The 20,264-nt window shown below is 47.3% G+C and overlaps 1 protein-coding gene across 2 annotated transcripts in view; it reads left to right on the top strand.

Annotated features, from left to right (window-relative positions):
- KLRG2 (killer cell lectin like receptor G2) overlaps positions 1–20,264 on the top strand; it is a 38,806-nt gene that overhangs the window by 9,687 nt on the left and 8,855 nt on the right. The gene's annotated exons all lie outside the window — the stretch shown is intronic.

Below are 20,264 nucleotides of genomic sequence, written 5' to 3'. Positions count from 1 at the left end.
ATTCCTTCCTTCAGAGATGGGCCAGGACCCTCCCTAGAATAGGGTCTTATGACCCACAGCAGATTAGAGTCCTGCCTTGGGCAGAAGGTCAGAGAGAGAGATTCTATTTCCTAGGTCTGGGCCTGCATCTGAGGCCTGGAGCACCACAGCATTATAACAAATCCTGTGGCAAGGGCTATGGGAGTTATGAGCCAGGAACTGTGGACAAGAAATTTATTTTATTTTATTTTATTTTGTTTTATTTATTTATTTTTTTGAGACAAAGTTTCACTCTGTCCCCCAGGCTGGAGTGCAGTGGGGCGATCTCGGCTCACTTCAACCTCCACCTCCTGGATTCAAGCAATTGTCCTGCCTCAGCCTCCCAAGTAGCTGGAATTACAGGCGTGTGCCAACATGCCCAGCTAATTTTTTTGTATTTTTAGTAAAGATGGGGTTTCACCATGTTGGCCAGGCTGGTCTCGAACTCCTGACCTCAAATGATCCACCTGCCTCAGCCTCCCAAAGTTCTGGGATTACAAGTGTTAGCCACCATGCCCAGCCAAAAACATTATTTTAGATAGAGATATGGAGATAGAGACATAGATATCATAATATCACATCTGGGTATAGAATTCTAGGTAGAAAATCACTTTCCCCTAGAATTCTCCGTGACTGTCAGCTCTTAGTCTTGCCATTAAGAAGTCTGAGCCAAGGCGGGGCACAGTGGCTCATGCCTGTAATCCCAGCACATTGGGAGGCCAAGGCAGATGGATCACTTGAGGTCAGGAGTTTGAGATCAGCCTACGCAACATGGTGATACCCTATCTCTACTAAAAATACACACACACAAAAATTTAGCTAGGCATGGTGGCACACACCTGTAGTCCCAGCTACTCGGGAGGCTGAGGTACTAGAATTGCTTGAACCCAGGAGGTGGAGGTGGCAGTGAGCCAAGATTGTGCCACTTGCACTCCAGCCTGGGTGACAGAGTGAGACTAGGTCTCCAAAAAAATAAAAAAAAAAGTCTGAGCCACTCTGATTCCCAGTTCTTTGTATGTCATTCATTTTTATTTCTTCTCTGGAAAATTTCAGTGTCTTCTTTGTTCTCAGTGTTCCGAAATTTAATAATATGCCCTGTGGGTCTTTTTCTTCTTCATTTACATTTTTGCTGCCTTGTTTCTAATTTTTAGAACTGTTTTGACCTTTCAAATGTTCCTTTTTTACGGTGTCCTGTTCTTGTTTCATGGATGCCATCTTTTCGGTCTTGAACTCCTGACCTCGGGTGATCTGCCCGCCTCTGCCTCCCAAAGTGCTAGGATTACAGGTGTGAGCCACTGTACCTGGCTGATGCCATCTTTTCTTATCTCATTGTGGATGCTGGTGTTTTTGAAAGTTTCCTCTGCTCCCTGCATTAGCTCTGATTTTTTGTGTGTACTTTTTATTCTGTTTATTGTTTGTCTTTTACATGTTAGAAAATTTCCTCAAATGTTGTGATCCTCAGCCGCTGTCATTGAGAGTAAAGTACTAAATTACAGATTAAGTGTTCTATGTCGGGTGGGAGGGTGCGGGTGAGGCTGAGCTTTTTTAGAGGCAGGCTTTACCATATGGGAATCAGGCAGGGACTCAGTCATTTTCTTAGTGATGCTGAGCTGTCATCATTGCGCGGATAGGAGGGGGTGGTTTCACCTCTAAGTGTGTAGCACTTAAATATCCTTCTCTTTTTATTTATTTATTTTTATCTTTATTTTATTTTATTTTATTTTTGAGACAGAGTCTTGGTCTGTCACCCAGGCTGGAATGCACTGGAGCAATCTCAGCTCACTGCAACCTCTGCCTCACAGGTTCAAGTGATTCTCCTGCTTCGGCCTCCTGAGTAGCTGGGATTATAGGGTCGAACCACCACACACAGCTAATTTTTGTATTTTTGTAGAGACGGTGTTTTGCCATGTTGGCTAGGCTGGTCTCAAACTCCTGGCCTCAAGCGATCCACCCACCTTGGCCTCCCAAAGTACTGGGATTACAGGCGCGAGCCACCGCATCCCCTTCCCTTTTTAGTATAAACACCTTCACCCTTAACTGAACCCGGTATCCTGGATTCTAAAAGCCTCTGTGGTTCGTCTTTCCGAATAGCTCTGCCAGTTAGTTACCTCGCTGCATGGGGAAGATGAGTGGATCTTTGGGCCGGGGGTGGAGGGTCCTAACTGTTTCTTTTACAGACTTTCAACCAGTCCTTTTTCCTGTACATTGGCCTTCAGAAGGACCTGTTGTCTCTAATACTTAAGCTTTGGGGGCATCTCAATTCAAATTGGGGTATTTCTTGGCTTTCTCCCAGGTGTCTATCTGTCCTTTCCTTGAAAACCACTGAGCTTTCTCAGCTCTATGAGGCTGTTACAGTTGTCCAGCTTCCAAAATATTGATGTTTCTCATCTGATGTTGTCTCTTCCCATTCTTTTTTTTTTTTTAATAGACACGGGGTCTTACTATGTTTCCCAGGCTGGTCTTAAACTCCTGGGCTCAAGTGATCTTCCTGCCCTGGCCTCCCAAAGTGCTGGGATTACAGACATGAGCCACCGCACTCAGCTTCTCTTCCCATTTTTTTTTTTGTCCTTTTTTCTTTCTATTTTTTAAAAAAATTCTATTTTTATTTAAGAGTTTTAAATATGAATGAGTTTAAATCATTGAGTGCTTTTTATGCATCCAGTGGGATGATAGTATCTTTTTTGTTTCTCCTTTTAATCTCTTGTGGCGGTTTGTTTGTTTGTTTTATTCCTGGCTTCATGTGGTCAAGTCTACTTAGTCATGATTTTTTTCCCCAAATATTTCTGGACTTGACTTGTTAATATTTCACTGAAGATTTTTGCATGCATGACGTTTTGTTGGACTGTCCCTACCTGGAATCAAAGTTATTCTGCCCCACACAATAGGGAGGGGAGGGAGTTCCTAGCCTTTTTTTCCTCTGGGATTTTCCTGGAAGTGCCTGCCATGCATTGCAGAAGGATTAGGTGTCCAGGCTCTGTCCTGGGATTAGGGGTCAGGAACTGCCACACATCAGGTGACTGCTCCGAAACAGTCTGTGGCCTGGTATCCCCACCTTCTGTATTGTGCTTCCCAGCCCTTTATCCCACCCACTTTGGCTGTCATATCCACACCTCTCTGAGACACACACCTCCTCTGAGACTCACCTCTGTTCGTGCCACCTCGCCTGGGGACAGACAATGAGTGAGAGTGGAGGGACAGAGCCCTGAAGAACTGGCCACTGGGCCTGTCCTGCCAGCTGCCTGCAGTGCCTGACATCTCTTGCCCTGGAGGAGTCAAGAGGAGCCCTCCTGAGAACCCCTAGGGACCCTTGCGGGAGCAGGACAGGAAGTGAATTCTTTTTTTTTTTTTGGAGACCGAGTCTCGCTCAGCTGTCCAGGCTGGAGTGCGGTGGCATGATCTCGGCTCACTGCAACCACTATCTCCCAGGTTCAAGTGATCCTCCCATCTCAGCCTTCCGAGTAGCTGGGGTTACAGGCACCTGCCATCATGCCTGGCTAATTTTTGTATTTTAGTAGAGACAGAGTTTCACCATGTTGGCCAGGCTGGTCTTAAACTCTTGACCTCAGGTGATCTGCCCACCTTGGGCTCCCAAAGTGCTAGGATTACAGGCGTGAACCACCGCTCCCAGCCAAGAAGTGAATTCTTGAACACACATGCCAGTATCTCTTATTGCTGTATATTTTTCTCATTATTAAGTAATACATTCACTGCAAAAAGTTTGGAAAACATAAACATTTAGAAAGAAAATAAATTTTACTCATTATCTCGTACCTAAAGATAAGCACTAACAAAATATTTTGGAATACCTACTTCCAGGCTTTTTTCTATGATATGTAACTTTTTCTTTAAAACAAAAATGGAAGTCCGGGCCCGGTGGCTCACACCTGTAATCCCAGCACTTTGGGAGGCTGAAGCAGGTGGATCACCTGAGGTCAGGAGCTCAGGTCCATCATGGCCAATATGGTGAAACCCTATCTCTACTAAAAAAAACCAAAAATTATCCAGGTGTGGTGACGGGGACCTGTAATCCCAGCTACTCAGGAGACTGAGGCAGGAGAATCACTTTAACCTGGGAGACAGGGGTTCCAGTGAGCCGAGATCGTGCCATTGCACTCCAGCCTGGGCGATAGAGTGAGACTCTGTCTCAAATAAAAAAAAAAAAGGAATGTGCTCTTTCCTAATCTGGTTTTATTTTATTTTTGTTTTTGTTTTTTTTAGAGACAGGTCTCTGTTGCCCAGGCTGGAGTGCAGTCGTGCCATCATAGCTTGCTGCAGCCTCGAACTCTCCTGGGCTCAAGCAATCCTCTTGCCTCAACCTCCCGAGTAGCTGGGACCACAGGCATGTGCCACCACACCCAGCTAATTTTTTATTTTTTCTAGAGATGAAATCTTACTATGTTGCCCAGGCTGATCTCAAAATCCTGGCCTCAAGCGATCCTCCCACCTCAGGCTCCCAAAGTCCTGGGATTGTAGGCATGAGCCACTGCACCTGGCTTTTTCTGTTTTTCTAACTTTTGTTTAAATCTTTGTCAGTTTGACAGGGGAAAAAGAAGACTGGCTTTGCATTTCTTGTATTTCCACATAAGGCCAGACCAGGGCTCATACTGGTTTGGCTGTCTGGAAATAGTCTTAGAATTGCTTATCCGTAGCCGGGCACAGTGGCTCATGCCTGTAATCCCAGCAATTCGGGAGGCTGAGGCGGGCAGATCACGAGGTCAGGAAATCGAGACCATCCTGGCCAACATGGTGAAATCCTGTCTTTATTAAAAATACAAAAAATTAGCTGGGCATGGTGGCACACGCATGTAGTCCCAGCTACTTGGGAGGCTGGGGCAGGAGAATCACTTAAACCTGGGAGGTGGAGGTTGCAGTGAGCCAAGATCACACCACTGCATTCAAGCCTGGCAACAGAGCGAGACTCTGTCCAAAAAAAAGAGAATTGCTTACCCATGCCCTGTTTCTTTTCTCTTAGCATTACTCAGTCTTTTTCTTGTTGATATGTAGGAGCTCTTTCCTTTGGTTGTCCACCTCTTATGTAGGGAATATCCTTATGCTCTTAGGCACACTTGTGCTATAAGGAATCTCTACTCCTTACGCCCCACAGTGTCCCGACCTTGTGCTGGAGACTGGGCATGCAGGGGTGCGGAACGCATGGCCGGGCCTCAGGGTCCAGCAGGAGCCCTCAGATCTTCCTCCTAGTCCTGTAGTCTTCCATTTATTAAAGAAGTGAAACCTGTTTTCAAATCTTATTGTTTTAGCCGGGCGTAGTGGCTCACGCCTGTAATCCCAGCACTTTGGGAGGCCGAGGTGGCTGGATCATCTGAGGTCAGGAGTTTGAAACCATTCTGGGCAACATGGTGAAACCCCATCTCTACCAAAAATACAAAATTAGCGGGACATGGTGACGCATGCCTGTGATCCCAGCTACTTAAGAGTCTGAGGCAGAAGAACACTTGAACCCAGGAGGCAGAGGTTGCAGTGAGCCGAGATCGCGCTACTGGGTGACAGAGCAAAACTCTGTCTCAAAAAATAAATAAGTAGGCTGGGTGTGGTGGCTCACACCTATAATCACAGCACTTTGGGAGGCCGAGGCAGGCAGATCACTTGAGGTCAGGAGTTCAAGACCAGCCTGGGCAACATGGTGAAACCCCGTCTCTACTAAAAATACAAAACGTAGTTGAGCGTGGTGGCACACGCCTGTAGTCCCAGCTACTCGGGAGGCTGAGGCAGGAGACTCGCTTGAACCTGGGAGGCAGAGGCTGCAGTGAACAAAGATCGCACCACCGCACTCCAGCCTGGGTGACAGAACGAGACCCTATCTCAAAAAAATAAGTAAATAAACAAATCTTATGGTATTAGTTTACTGGGGCTGCTATAGCAAAATATTGCAGACTGGTTAGCTTCAACAAGCTGACTTTCTCACAGTCCTGAAGGCTGGAAGTCTGAGATCAAGGTGTCAGCAGGTTCTGGGTTTCCAGAGGCCTCTCCTTGGCTTTCAGGTAGTGGCCCTTCTCCTTGTGTCCTCACATGGCAATCCTGTGCCCTCCCGTCTCTAGTGTCTCTCGGTATGTCTAAATTTACTCCTCTTGTAACAACCCCAGTCACATTGGATTAGGGGCCACCCGAACAGCTTTATGTGCATTTAATCACTCTTTAAAAGCGTGACTCCAAGTATGGTCACATTTTGAGGTACTGGGGGTTAGGGCACCCACATATGAACTTTAGGGTGACAGAATTCATCCCATCGCACTTACGGAATCCCAACACTTAAAGACTGACACATGTGACATTTTGACTTGTATCAAATTGTTTTATAAGTTCAAAAGAGAACACTATCCTTTTCACTCGCGTCCGCGTGAAGAGACCACCAAACAGGCTTTGTGTGAGCAACAAGGCTGTTTATTTCACCTGGGTGCAGGCGGGCTGAGTCTGAAAAAAGAGTCAGCGAAGGGAGATAAGGGTGGGGCTGTTTTATAGGATTTGGGTGGGTAGTGGAAAATTATAGTCAAAGGGGGTTGTTCTCTGGCAGGCAGGGGCAAGGGTCACAAGGTGCTCAGTAGGGGAGCTTATGAGCCAGGAAAAGGAATTTCACAAAGTAATGTCATCAGTTAAGGCAGGAATTGAAGGGGTGGGTTGCCCCTCCACACCTGTGGGTCTTTCTTGTTAGGTGGAACGAGAGACTTGGAAAAGAAAAAGACACAGAGACAAAGTATAGAGAAAGAAATAAGGGGGCCCAGGGGACCAGCGTTCAGCATATAGAGGATCCCACCAGCGTCTGAGTTCCCTTAGTATTTATTGATCATTCTTGGGTGTTTCTCGGAGAGGGGGATGTGGCAGGGTCATAGGATAATAGTGGAGAGAAGGTCAGTAGATAAACACGTGAACAAAGGTCTCTACCTCATAGACAAGGTAAAGAATTAAGTGCTGTGCTTTAGATATGCATCCACATAAACATCTCAATGCCTTAAAGAGCAGTGTTGCTGCCCGCACGTCCCACCTCCAGCCCTAAGGCGGTTTTCCCCTATCTCAGTAGATGGAACGTACAATCAGGTTTTATACCGAGACATTCCATTGCCCAGTGACGAGCAGGAGACAGATGCCTTCCTCTTGTCTCAACTGCAAAGAGGCATTCCTTCCTCTTATACTAATGCTCCTCAGCACAGACCCTTTACGGGTGTCGGGCTGGGGGACGGTCAGGTCTTTCCCTTCCCATGAGGCCATATTTCAGACTATCCCATGGGGAGAAACCTTGGACAATACCTGGCTCTCCTAGGCAGAGGTCCCTGCGGCCTTCCGCAGTGTTTGTGTCCCTGGGTACTTGAGATTAGGGAGTGGTGATGACTCTTAAGGAGCGTGCTGCCTTCAAGCATCTGTTTAACAAAGCACATCTTGCACCGCCCTTAATCCATTTAACCCTGAGTGGACACAGCACATGTTTCAGAGAGCACGGGGTTGGGGGTAAGGTCATAGATTAACAGCATCCCAAGGCAGAAGAATTTTTCTTAGTACAGAACAAAATGGAGTCTCCTATGTCTACTTCTTTCTACACAGACACAGTAACAATCTGATCTGTCTTTCTTTTCCCCACAAGGAATAGGCCATTTTCACTTCTTTTGTGATTCTTCACTTCAGGCCATCTGGATGTATATATACGTGCAGGTCACAGGGGATATGATGGCTTAGCTTGGGCTCAGAGGCCTGACATTCTTGTCTTCTTATATTAGTAAGAAAAATAAAATGAAATAGTGGTAAAGTGTTGGGGCGGCGAAAATTTTGGGGGGTGATATGGAGAGATAATGGGCGATGTTTCTCAGGGCTGCTTCGAGCGGGATTAGGGGCGACATGGGAACCTAGAGTGGGAGAGATTAAGCTGAAGGAAGATTTTGTGGTAAGGGGTGATATTGTGGGGTTGTTAAAAGGAGTATTTCTCCTATAGAATGTTTGGTGATGGCCTGGATGCAGTTTTGTATGAATTGAGAGACTAAACAGAAGACACAAAGTCCAAATAAGAGAAGGAGAAAAACATATTAAAGGACTAAGAAGTGGGAGGGCCCAGGACATCCAATTAGAGAGTGCCTAAGGGGGTTCAGCCTAATTACTTGCTTGGTTGGCAAGTTTTTAGGCTCTATCTTTGAGCTTTTTTTTTTTTTTTTTTTTTTTGATGTTGTCATATACCAGGCCAGATTGATTTAGGTAAAAACAGCACTGTTCATTTAAAAATATAGAGTCCCCCCCACTCCCTTTTTTTTTTTTTTTTTTTTTTTTTTAGCAGTGAGTAAGTCCAGGCCTCGGCGATTTTGGAGGAAAGAGAAATGCAAAGCTAGCAATTGTTTGTTAAAGAAGGATTAGAAACGGCTAGGAGAGAGTGACTGAGATTGATAGTGTGGTGGAGATAGCTGGGGAGAGGTAGAGCGTGGCATAAGAACGGGAACAAGAGTAAGAGTGAGTATAAAAGTAAAGCATAGGACTTCATCAGGGTGAAAGTATTGGAGTGTACTTTGTCACTGAAGATCTTCTATCCACTTAAAGAGAGACTTAAGGGTGGGGATTTGAGGTAAAACCAGGAGCCACTAAATACCAAGAGCCTGAGAAACTGCTTGGGTGATTTGACTAATAAAGGCCAGTCCGTTATCAGACTGTATAGAGGTGGGAAGGCCAAACCGAGGAATTATGTCTGACAGAAGGGAAGAAATGACCGCGGTGGCCTTCTCAGACCCTGTGGGAAAGGCTTCTACCCACCCAGTGAAAGTGTCTACCCAGACCAAGAGGTATTTTAGTTTTCTGACCCGGGGCATGTGAGTAAAGTCAATTTGCCAGTCCTGGGCAGGGGGCAAATCCCCGAGCTTGATGTGTAGGGAAGGGAGGGGGCCTGAATAATCCCTGAGGAGTAGTAGAATAGCAGATGGAACACTGAGATTTTTTTGAGGATAGATTTTTACGATGGAAAGGAAATGAGAGGTTCTAAGAGGCAGGCCAGCGGCTTGTAACCTACATGGAAGAGGCTATGAAATGATGACAGAATAGAATGGGCCTGTGAGGCTGGAAGGAGATATTTTCCTTGGTCCAAGAACCATTTACCTTGTGTGGGAAGAGAATGACAGGTGCAAGTTTGAGTGGGGGAGTAGGTGGGAGTGGCCAGATGAGAAGGAGAAAAACTGCCATGAGGGATAGAAGTTGGAACGCTAGGTGCTTTTTTAGCTACCTTATCAGCATATGCATTGCCCTGAGCAATGAGAGGTCTGATGCCTTTTGATGGCTGCTTGCAGTGAATGACTCTAGCTTCCTTCCTTTCTTTTTTTTGTTTTTTTTTTTTGAGACGGAGTCTCACACTCTCGCCCAGGCTGGAGTGCAGTGGTGCCATCTCGGCTCACCGCAAGCTCCGCCTCCCGGGTTCACGCCATTCTTCTGCCTCAGCCTCTGGAGTAGCTGGGACTATGCCTGGCTAATTTTTTGTATTTTTAGTAGAGACGGGGTTTCACCGTGTTAGCCAGGATGGTCTCGATCTCCTGACCTTGTGATCCACCCACCTTGGCCTCCCAAAGTGCTGGAATTACAGGCATGAGCCACTGCGCCCGGTGACTCTGGCCTCCTTTGGAAGTAAAGCGGCTTTGAGAAGAGTTTTTATTAAAGAGGCATTAATGATGGAGGACCCTTGCATAGTGAGGAAATTTCTTTCTGCCCATATAACAGCATGGTGGTGCAGGATATGGAAGGCATATTTAAAGTCAGTATAAATATCGATGCGTAGTCCTTTTGCAAGAGCAAGGGCTCGAGTGAAGGCAATGAGTTTGGCTAGTTGAGAGGTAGTGGACGGGGGCAGAGTGGTAGCCTCACTGATAGGTGTGGAAGATACTATAGCATAGCCTGCCTTTGCTGGTGAGTGGCAATTAGGCCTGGTGGAACTGCCATCAATAAACCAAGTGTGTTCAGGGTAAGGAACAGGAAAGAAGGAAATATGGGGAATTGGACTGAATGTCAGGTGGATCAGAGAGATACAGTCATGGGGATCAGGTGTGGTATCAGGAATAATGTGGGAGACTCAACAAAGAGTGAGTATAGCTGAAGGAGCCAGAGGGCAGAAAGTATATGTGTCAGGTGTGAAGAAGAAAATAGATTTTTGAAGTTATGAGAACTGTAGAGAGTGAGTTGAGCATAATTTGTGATTTTGAGGGCCTCTGAAAATATTAAAGCAGCAGCAGCCACCACACACAGACATGAAGGCTAGGCTAAAAGAATAAGGTCAAACTGTTTGGACAGAAAGACTACAGGGCACGGTCCTGGCTCTTGTGTAAGAATTCCGACCACAGAGTCCTGCACTTTGGCTGTGTGTAATGAAAAAGGTTGGGATGAGTTAGGGAGAGCTAGTGTGGGAGCAGCTTTTAGGGCTGTTTTTTAAGGAATGGAAAGGGGAGTGGGGAAAGGATTTAGGATTTATGGGGTCAGCTAGGTTTATCTAGAATAGAATAATGGGTTGTGGAGGGAGGTATTGAGGATAGGAGAGTATATGGGTTTGGCACCACGGGGTGGATAGGCAAAACAGTTTGGTTGATAAGGCGCAGATCCTGAACTAACCTGTAATGCTTGTCTGGTTTTAGGACAGGTAAAATGGGGGAATTGTAAGGAGAGTTTATAGGTTTTAAAAGGCCATGCTGTAACAGGCGAGTAATAACAGGCTTCTAAAGCATGCTGTGTGATGGGATATTGGTGTTTAGCGGGGTAAGGGTGATTAGGTTTTAATGGGATGGTAAGGGGTTCATGATCAATTGCCAAGGAGGGACTAGAGGTGTCCTACACTTGTGGATTAAGGTGGGGAGATACAAGGGGAGAATGCAAAGGAGGCTTTGAACTGGGGAAAAGGGCGGCAATGAGATGTGGCTGTAGCCCAGGAATAGTCAGGGAAGCAGATAATTTAGTTAAAATGTCTTGACCTAACAAGGGAGCTGGGCAGGTGGGGATAACTAAAAGGAGTATATAAAAGAATATTGTCCAAGCTAGCATCAGAGTTGGGGAGTTTTAAGAGGTCTAGAAGCCTGGCCGTCAACACCCACAACAGTTATGGAGGCATAACAAACAGGCCCTTGAAAAGAAGGTAATGTGGAGTGGGTAGCCTCCGTATTGATTAAGAAGGGGATGGACTTACCCTTCACTCTATAAGAGTTACCCAAAGCGTCTGTGATGGTCCAGGAAGCTTCTGAGGCAATTGGGCAGCGTCGGTCGTCAGCCGCTAAGTCAAGAAGATCTGGGAAGGAGTCAGTCAGAGAGCCTTGGGCCGGAGTTCCAGGGACTCTGGGGGTGGCTGCTGGGTGAGTTGGACGGTCTGATTTCCAGTGGGGTCCCATACACATGGGACACAGCTTAGGAGGAATCCTGGGCTGCGGGCATTCCTTGGCCCTGTGGCCAGATTTCTGGCACTTGAAGCAAGATCCTGGTGGAGGAAGTCCTGTAGGAACGCCTGGCCACTGTGGCTTAGGTGTGTGCAGCTTAGGCATTTTGAAGTTCTTGTGTGCTGGAGGTGCGGCTGGGTTTTGTCTCATGGCAGAGGCAAGTAATTGTAACTCAGAAATGCGTTGCTGTCTGGCTGCCTCTACTCTATTATTGTACACCTTGAAGGCGAGGTTAATTAAGTCTTGTTGTGGGGTTTGAGGGCTGGAATCTAATTTTTGGAGCTTTATTTAATGTCGGGAGCGGAATGGGTAATAAAATGCATATTGAGAATAAGATGGCCTTCTTTCTGACCTTTCAGGGTCTAGGGCTGTAAAGCGTCTCAGGGTTGCTGCCAAACGAGCCAAGAACTGGGCTGGGTTTTTATATTTGATGAAAAAGAGCCTAAACGCTAACTGATTTGGGAGAAGTCGGATAAAGAAAAACCTTGACCATGCCTTTAGCTCCAGCCACCTTTTAAGAAGAAATCGCTGGGCAGGTCGGGGAGGGCTAGTTGCAGAACGAAACTGTAAGCCGCGTCAGGTGTGAGGAGAGGAGGTGATAAAAGGATTATAGGGTAGGGGAGCGGAGGCTGAGGAAGAATTGGGACCTGGCTCGGCCTGGTGAGGAGCAACCTGGGGAGGAAAGGAGAGGTCAGATGGGTCTGTAGAAAAGGAAGATTGGAAAGACTCAGCAATGCTTGGGGTTGGGACTGAGGGGACAGGTGGGAGGGAAAGAAGCAAGATTTGGGACTAATTGCATTGGGAACAGAGACTAGGGAGGGACTGATGTGTAAAAGAATGCCTGGACGTCAGGCACCTCAGACCATTTGCCCATTTCATGACAAGAATTACCTAGACCTTATAGGATGGAAAAATCGAAAGTGCCGTTTTCTGGCTATTTGGAACCATTGTCAAGTTTCCACTGGGGACAAGCAGCATTGCAGAAGAAAATAAGGCATTTAGGTTTTAGGTCAGGTGTGAGTTGAAGAGGTTTTAAGTTCTTGAGAACACAGGCTAAGGGAGAAGAAGGAGGAATGGAGGGTGGAAGTTTGCCTATAGTGAAGGAGGCAAGTCCAGAGAAAAGAGAGGGTAGAGACACGGAGAGAAGGTGGGGGGATGCTTGCCCCCCAGGACAGTGGAAAAGGGATAGACACACAGAGAGAAGGGATGGGGGGTGCTTGCCCCCCAGGACAGTGGAAAAGGGGTAGAGACACGGAGAGAAGGGGTGGGGGGTGCTTGCCCCCAAGAAAAGTGGTGCTTGCTGCTAAGGGTAAGGACCAAGGCAGGCGTCCCTGCGTGATCAGACACCTCTGAAACGTGGGTGAGTAATCAAGCAGGCATCCCCGCGTGATTAAACACCAAGGGAAGACTGTTTTCCCGAGTCCGTAACTAGCGATGGAGTTTTGGGTTCACGGATAAAACGTGTCTCCTGTCTCTACCAGAAAAGGAAAGGCACTGAAATTAAGAGAAGGGAGAGATTGAAAGATGGCCCCAAGATTGAAAGGAGAAAGAGGTTGAGGGATAGTGAGAGAGGTTGGAGAAAAGCATAAAAAGAGGCCGCTTATCCAATTTAAAATTGGTGAGATGTTCCTTGGGCTGGGTGGTCTGAGGACCAGAGGTCGTAGGTGCAAAGAGCAGGAGGACAGGGGATTGATCTCCCAAGGATCCCTGATCCGAGTCATGGCACCAAATGTCACACGCATCCGTGTGAAGAGACCACCAAACAGGCTTTGTGTGAGCAATGAGGCTGTTTATTTCACCTGGGTGCAGGCGGGCTGAGTCCGAAAAGAGTCAGCGAAGGGAGATAAGGGTGGGGCAGCTTTATAAGATTTGGGCGGGTAGTGGATAATTACAGTCAAAGGGTGTTGTTCGATGGCGGGCAGGGGCGGGGGTCATAAGGTGCTCAGTGGGGGAGCTTTTGAGCCAGGATGAGCCAGGAGAAGGAATTTCACAAGGTAATGTCATCAGTTAAGGCAGGAACAGGGCATTTTCAGTTCTTTTGTGATTCTTCAGTTACTTCAGGCCATCTGGATGTATACGTGCAGGTCACAGGAGATATGATGGCTTAGCTTGGGCTCAGAGGCCTGACAATCCTAAAGTCCAAACAGCCCTGTGATGTGAAGATAATGATTCGTTTTTCTCTTTCATCGATAAGGAATCTTGTGGCAAAGAAAAGCTCAGTAACTTGCCCTTGATCAGAGTGTCAGAGAAGATATTTGCACCAAATGCCTGGCTCAGAAGCCCCACCCCAACACTGCTGCTGTGGTTTAGGTGTGTCCCCCACATTTCTCTCTCTCTTTTTTTTTTTTAGATGGAGTCTGGCTCTGTCACCCAGGCTGGAGTGCAGTGGTGCGATCTCAGCTCACTGCAGCCTACCTCCCAAGTTCAAGCAATTCTCCTGCCTTAGCCTCCTGAGTAGCGGGGATTACAGGTCCCACCACCATGCCTGGACAATTTTTGTATTTTTTAGTAGAGACAAAATACAGGCTGGTCTTGAACTCCTGACCTCAGTTGATCCACCTTCCTTGGCCTCCCAAAGTGCTGGGATTAAAGGCATGAGCCCCCTCGCCCAACCTCCTTCTCTTTTTTTCAATTGAGTCTCGCTCTGTCACCCAGGCTGGAGCGCAGTGGCAGGTCGCCACTTAGTTCACTGCAACCTCTGCCTCCCGGGTTCAAGTGATTCTGGTGCCTCAGCCTCCCAAGTAGCTGGAATTACAGGCTCCTGCCACCACATGCAGCTAATTTTTGTATTTTTAGTAGAGGTGGAGTTTCACCATGTTAGCCAGGCCGGTCTCAAACTCGTGACATCAAGTGATCTGCCTGCCTTGGCCTCCCAAAGTGCTGAGATTACAGGTGTGACCCACTGCACCCAGCCGTCTTTTATTTTAGACAGGGTCTTGCTCTGTTCCCCAGGCTGGAGTGCAGTGTTGTGATCATGGCTTGCTGCAGCCTCCACCTCCCAGGCTCAAGCAATCCTCCCATCTCAGCCTCCTGAGTAGCTGGAACCACGCCTGGCTAATTTTTTTGATTTTTAGTACAGACAGGGTCTCACTCTGTTGCCCAGGCTGGTCTCAAACTCCTAGCCTCAAGCAACCTTCCCATCTCGGCCTCCCAAAGGGCTGGGATTACAGGCATGAGCCACTGCACCTGACCCAGCCTCCAAAACTGTAAGAAGTAATTTATTTTCCTTATAAATTACCCTTTCTGTGGTAATCTGTGACAGCAACAGAAAACAAACTAAACAGACCAGGACAATGACATTGGAGCCACCAAAAACGTCGGGGCCAGGTCCCCTCGCAACCCCCATGGCAGGCTCAGGAAACAGTGGCTGGTATCTTCCCATTTTTCCCATGTAAAAATCTGCTGGAGGGCCGGGCTCAGTGGCTCATGCCTGTAATCCCAACACTTTGGGAGGCCAAGGCGGGCAGATCATCTGAGGTCAGGAGTTCGAGACCGGCCTGGCCAACATGGTGAAACCCAGCCTCTACTAAAAATATACAAATATGGCCGGGCGCGGTGGCTCACACCTGTAATCCCAGCACTTTGGGAAGCCGAGGAGGGCGGATCATGAGGTCAAGAGATCAAGACCATCCTGGCCAACATGGTGAAACCCTGTCTCTACTAAAAATACAAAAAATTAGCCGGTGTGGTGGCGGGTGCCTGTAGTCCCAGCTACTCAGGAGGCTGAGGCAGGAGAATCGCTTAAACCTGGGAGGCGGAGGTTGCAGTGAGCTGAGATTGCACCACTGCACTCCAGCCTGGGCAAGAAGAGTAAAACTCCATCTCAAAAAAAAAAAAATCTGTAGGTGATGTTTTACAGTGAGCACAGATTACTGTGTAACCAGGAATAACATTTATTTTCTAAATGTTCCACAAATAATATATGCTGTGAATGGGGGAATATGCCAGGGCACCAGTAGCCTGTGAGGGCAAGAGGAGCTCAGTAGGGATCAGTTTCTGCTCAGCGCCTGGGCTGGGCCCTGAGGTGTTGTCGTTAAGATGGGAATGGGCTGTGCAAAGAAAGCACCCCAGGCTCCTGTACCAAACGACTCAGACTGGTTGTATCTGCAAATTGAAGGCCTGTAGGAATGTAGGTGGGACCAAAGGTGGTCTCTAGAGTGCCTAGAATTAGGGCCAGGAGCCAAGCAGGGCGGGGATCATATTGTTGCAGGGACATAGTTCATCCCATTACTTACTTACGGAATCCCATCACTTAAGACTGATGAACATAGCATTTTGTCCTGAGACAGACAGATTGAGCACAGCAAATGCCAACAGGAAGCCAGTAAAACGGGTCTCACATCAGACAGGTTCACCTCAGATGAGCTTAGACCTCCTTGTTGCCAATGGGGGGAGGTGGGTTTAACTATCCAAATTGGAAACAGAACCTGAGAGAAAGAATTTAACAAAAAAATGCATACAACATCAATCATTTGAAACATAAGTAAATCTGCAGAAAACATATCATAGTCTGGGTAAACCCCTTCCCTGCAAAAAGACCAACGCTAAGATTCAAGATCCAGGCAGTTAAAATCTGGAATATAATGATTGTGGAACTCTGGAATTTTCCTGAGTTCTGGACAAGGACCGGAAGCTCCTGCAGGTGCTGAGGCAGGGTGGGGAGGACAGGACACACACGCAGAAGCAGCGCGCACAAACCCCAGGAACGCACCAGGGCCAGGGTGCCCAGAGGTACAGGATAGACGTGGCTCATCTTCCCAGAAGCCTGTTTTGCTCAGGATTAGTGAAAAGTAGGAGGTTGTAAGTGCTCACCATTAGTTTAATAACAGCTTTGCTTTGCAGAGTGGAGGAGGGAGGAAGCTACCTTAACAGCACACACTGATTTCAAAAAGATTAAACCATGAATACATTTACATCCTAGGATTAAGAAAAGTAATTTGAAACATTTTAATATTAAAACAGACATGGATGAAGATAGAGAGTAGAATGGCTGTTGCCAGGGCAGCGGGGGATGGGGAGTTGTTTAATGAGGACAGCTTCAGTTTGGGGAGGTGAAAAAGTTCAGGAGATGGATGGTGATGATGGTTTTACAACAATGTGGATATACTTCATGCCCTTGAACTGTACACTTATCATGGTTAAAATGGTAAATTTTATGTCATTAAACTTTTTCTTTCTTTCTTTCTTTTTTTTTTTTTGAGACAGGATCTCTTGCTCTCTCACCCAGGCTGGAGTGCAGTGGTGCAATCATGGCTCACTGCAGCCTCTACCTCCCGGGGTCAAGCCATCCTTCGGCCTCAGCCTCCTGAGTAGCTGGGAGTACAGGAGCGTGCCACCACACCTGGTTAATATTTGTATTTTTTGTAGAGACAGGGTCTCACTATGTTACCCAGGCTGGTCTCAAACTCCTGAGCTTGAGTGATCTGCCCTCCTTAGCCTCCCACAGTTCTAAGACCACAGCTATGAGCAGCCATGCCTGGCCGTGAATCTTTTATCACAATTTTTAAAAAAGAAATGTATGAAGGCATAGGAAATAATTTTCTATAATTTTAAGATGTAAAATATGAGATTTTCAGTCCATTCTGCTCAGGATCACATTCCCTCTCCCCATATTAGTGGAAAAGTTGGAGAATCCACAGTTTAAGGAGGCCTCAGGATCTTTTGCACAGAGCAGTCCTTTTAGCCATAAATTACTTAGTAGTTCCCGGAGTTTATTTATAACTCTGAACAATGCCTTCCCTACACCACCATTTTTGCTAACAATGAGATCAGGAGTCTCAAACGCAAGGAAAACGCAAGGAAAAGAAGAATGGAATGGAGTGGGTGGGTCTAGGCGGGGCTGGGGCTCGGGGGAGGCCTTCAGCTCCCGTCACCAGGAGGCCCAGAGGGGAAGGGTGAGAGAGGCAGATGGCTTGGGGCTCTGACAGAAGGACAGGGTCCTCTTGAGGTTGCTGTAAGCATCAAAGGGGCTCATGTGTGTAGGAGGCAGGTCACAGGCTTTGCCCACCACATGTCAGACGTGAGAGGACATGGGATGAGTGTGTACTAGGTGGCCCTGGCTTTATATGTTAGTATCTCAAGCCTCATCACAAGCATCTTCGTTTTACAGACGACCACACAGCGGCTCTGAAAGGTTGGGTAACTTGTCTAAGGTCATGTGGCTCACAAGTCATGGAGCCAGAATTTGCATATGGGGTAGCCTGGCTCCATCTCAGCCCTGGAAGAGGCACTGAGCCCTGGTGTGCCTTCCCAAACAGGCAGCTGAGTGCTCCCAGGAAGACGGTGTTGGGCCGCTCAGCCCTCTGACTCACACCTCAGAGCAGCCTGGGGCCCTCCCAGCCTCTCCAGGTTTCCCTGCCCAGCCCCACCCTGGGCCCCAGTGTGTCCCCGAAGCACCAGCCAAGGAACAGCTGCCCAGTGTACTTTCTCTGTTCCGTCCACTCACCACTCTCCATTTTCCTATGCACTCTGGTCTTTAGGATTCAAGAAGGGTAAGATTAGCAACCTTCAGCCTGGGAAGTTGCCCCTGACTTCTCTCTGGGCTGTTAACTGACTGGTGCTAACCTTGAGGGGCAGAAGATGGGTTTTCCGTGACACTTCTGGGATACACAGTGGCCTGATGGCCTGGTCTCACTGTGGCTCTTGCTGATTTTTGGCAGTGAGCGCGGGGAGGCAGTTTCACTGAGCTGACCTACTGTGCGCTGGGTTATCATAGTGCGATGTTGAGTGAGACAAGCTCCTGGCCCGCACCAGGTTCACCAACTAATACAGGAAAGTGACAAGGAGGCAAGCCATTAGAAGGCAGCACATGAGTGGTGGCACGCACCAGCAGTCCCAGCTACTTCGGAGGCTGAGGTGGGAGCATCGCTTGAGCCCAGAGGTTCAAGGCCAGCCTGGACAACGTAGTGAGATCCTGTCTCTTAAAAAATAAAAAAGAGAGGCTGGGTGCGGTGGCTTATACCTGTAATCCTAGCACTTTGGGAGGCCGAGGTGGGTGAATCATCTGAGGTCAGGAGTTCAAGACCAGCCTGGCCAACATGGTGAAACCCCATCTCTACTAAATTGGGCGTCATGACAGGTGCCTGTAATCCCAGCTACTTGGGAGGCTGAGACAGGAGAATTCCTTGAACCCGGGAGACGGTGGTTGCAGTAAGCCGAGATTGTGCCACTGCACTCCAGCCTAGGTGGCTGAGCGAGACTCCGTCTCAAAAATAAAAATTAAAAAAATAAAAATAAAAAAGAGACAGCTCTATTCTGTGAAAGTTGTGGAAACCAAGGGGAGGGAGGAGCACCTATTTCACCTTGGAGAGGGTCAGCCCAGTGTCCGTTAAAAAAGCAACCTTTAAATCAGTTCTGAAGGATGGAGGAGGCGGCAGCAACAGGACAATCATCACTCTAATTCCCAGGGCTTGTCTTTGTTGACTTAAACCATTTTCTTAGGGAAGAAGAACTGAGCATATGCGAAATTCATTTATACCGCTCTGCTCCTAACCTGCCTCAGTGTGAATATGTGCTTCTTGACATTGTTGTGAGTGATATGTACTTGCTAGTGTAGTCTTTTTTTTTTTACATGGCGTGATTTCATATTTACATTTTCCTGCATAATGACATTTTCTATACACTTGTCATTTTTAATAGCACTATAATTTTCCATCATGTTGACATCCTATAATTTACCTTGTTATTTCTCAATTGCTGAGCGTTTGGGGAGTTTCCAGTTTTTCTTCACAAATAGCACCGTGTTATCTTTAGATAAGTTCATTTTTTTCCCTTTATATTCTTGGATTTATTTCTCAGTGAAATCACCCATTTGAGCAGGAGTGGTGGTGCTGCTCTTGTCACATAGCACCAAACGACATTTCAGAAAGAACAAGCTGATGCGGGCTGTGCCGGCATCACTGCCCCCTCCACCACGTCCCCACCCTGGGACTTAAAAGATTTAAACTTTTTTTTCCAAGTTAAAAAATCTTGGCCGGGCGCGGTGGCTCACGCCTGTAATCCCAGCACTTTGAGAGGCCGAGGCAGGCGGATCACAAGGTCAGGAGATCGAGACCATCTTGGCTAACACGGTGAAACCCCATCTCTACTAAAAATACAAAAAATTAGCCAGGCATGGTGGCGGGCGCCTGTAGTCCCAGCTACTCGGGAGGCTGAGGCAGGAGAATGGCGTGAACCCAGGAGACAGAGCTTGCAGTGAGCCGAGATCGCGCCACTGCACTCCAGCCTGGGCAACAGAGTGAGACTCTTGTCTCAAAAAAAAAAAAAAAATCTTGGCCGGGTACAGTGGCTCACACCACTAATTCTACACTTTGGGAGGCTAAAATGGACAGATCACTTGAGGCCAGGAGCTCAAGACCAGCCTAGGCCAACATGGCGAAACCCTTCCCTACTAAAAATACGAAAATTACCTGGGTGTGGTGGTGCATGCCTGTAGTTCCAGCCTCTCAGGAGGCTGAGGCAGGAGAATCGGTTGAACCTGAGAGGTGGAGGCTGCAGTGAGCCAGGATCGTGCCACTGCACTCCAGCCTGGGTGACAGGGCAAGGCTCCATCTCAAAAAAAAAAAAAATCTTAAATATATACTTTAAAACATTGTCTTTTTTGCTTTAATTCATTGTTAAAAATAGTGTGACATTGAGGGCAAATATTTAAAAGAAAAAAGTCTCCTCTAGTACCTCTCCAGCATACTTACTTTGGTTTTTGTTGTTCCTGCACATCTGCGTGTATTATTATTATTATTATTATTATTATTATTATTATTTTGGGATAGAGTTTCCCTCTTGTCAGCCCAGGCTGGAATGCAGTGGCGCAGTCTCGGCTTACTGCAACCTCTGTCTCCTGGGCTCAAGCGATTCTCCTGTTTC

Source organism: Pan paniscus, chromosome 6 (assembly GCF_029289425.2).
Source record: "Pan paniscus chromosome 6, NHGRI_mPanPan1-v2.0_pri, whole genome shotgun sequence".
Lineage (NCBI taxonomy): Eukaryota > Metazoa > Chordata > Mammalia > Primates > Hominidae > Pan > Pan paniscus.
Note: the sequence above shows the minus strand (reverse complement) of the source record. Positions and strands in the feature narration are given on the sequence as shown.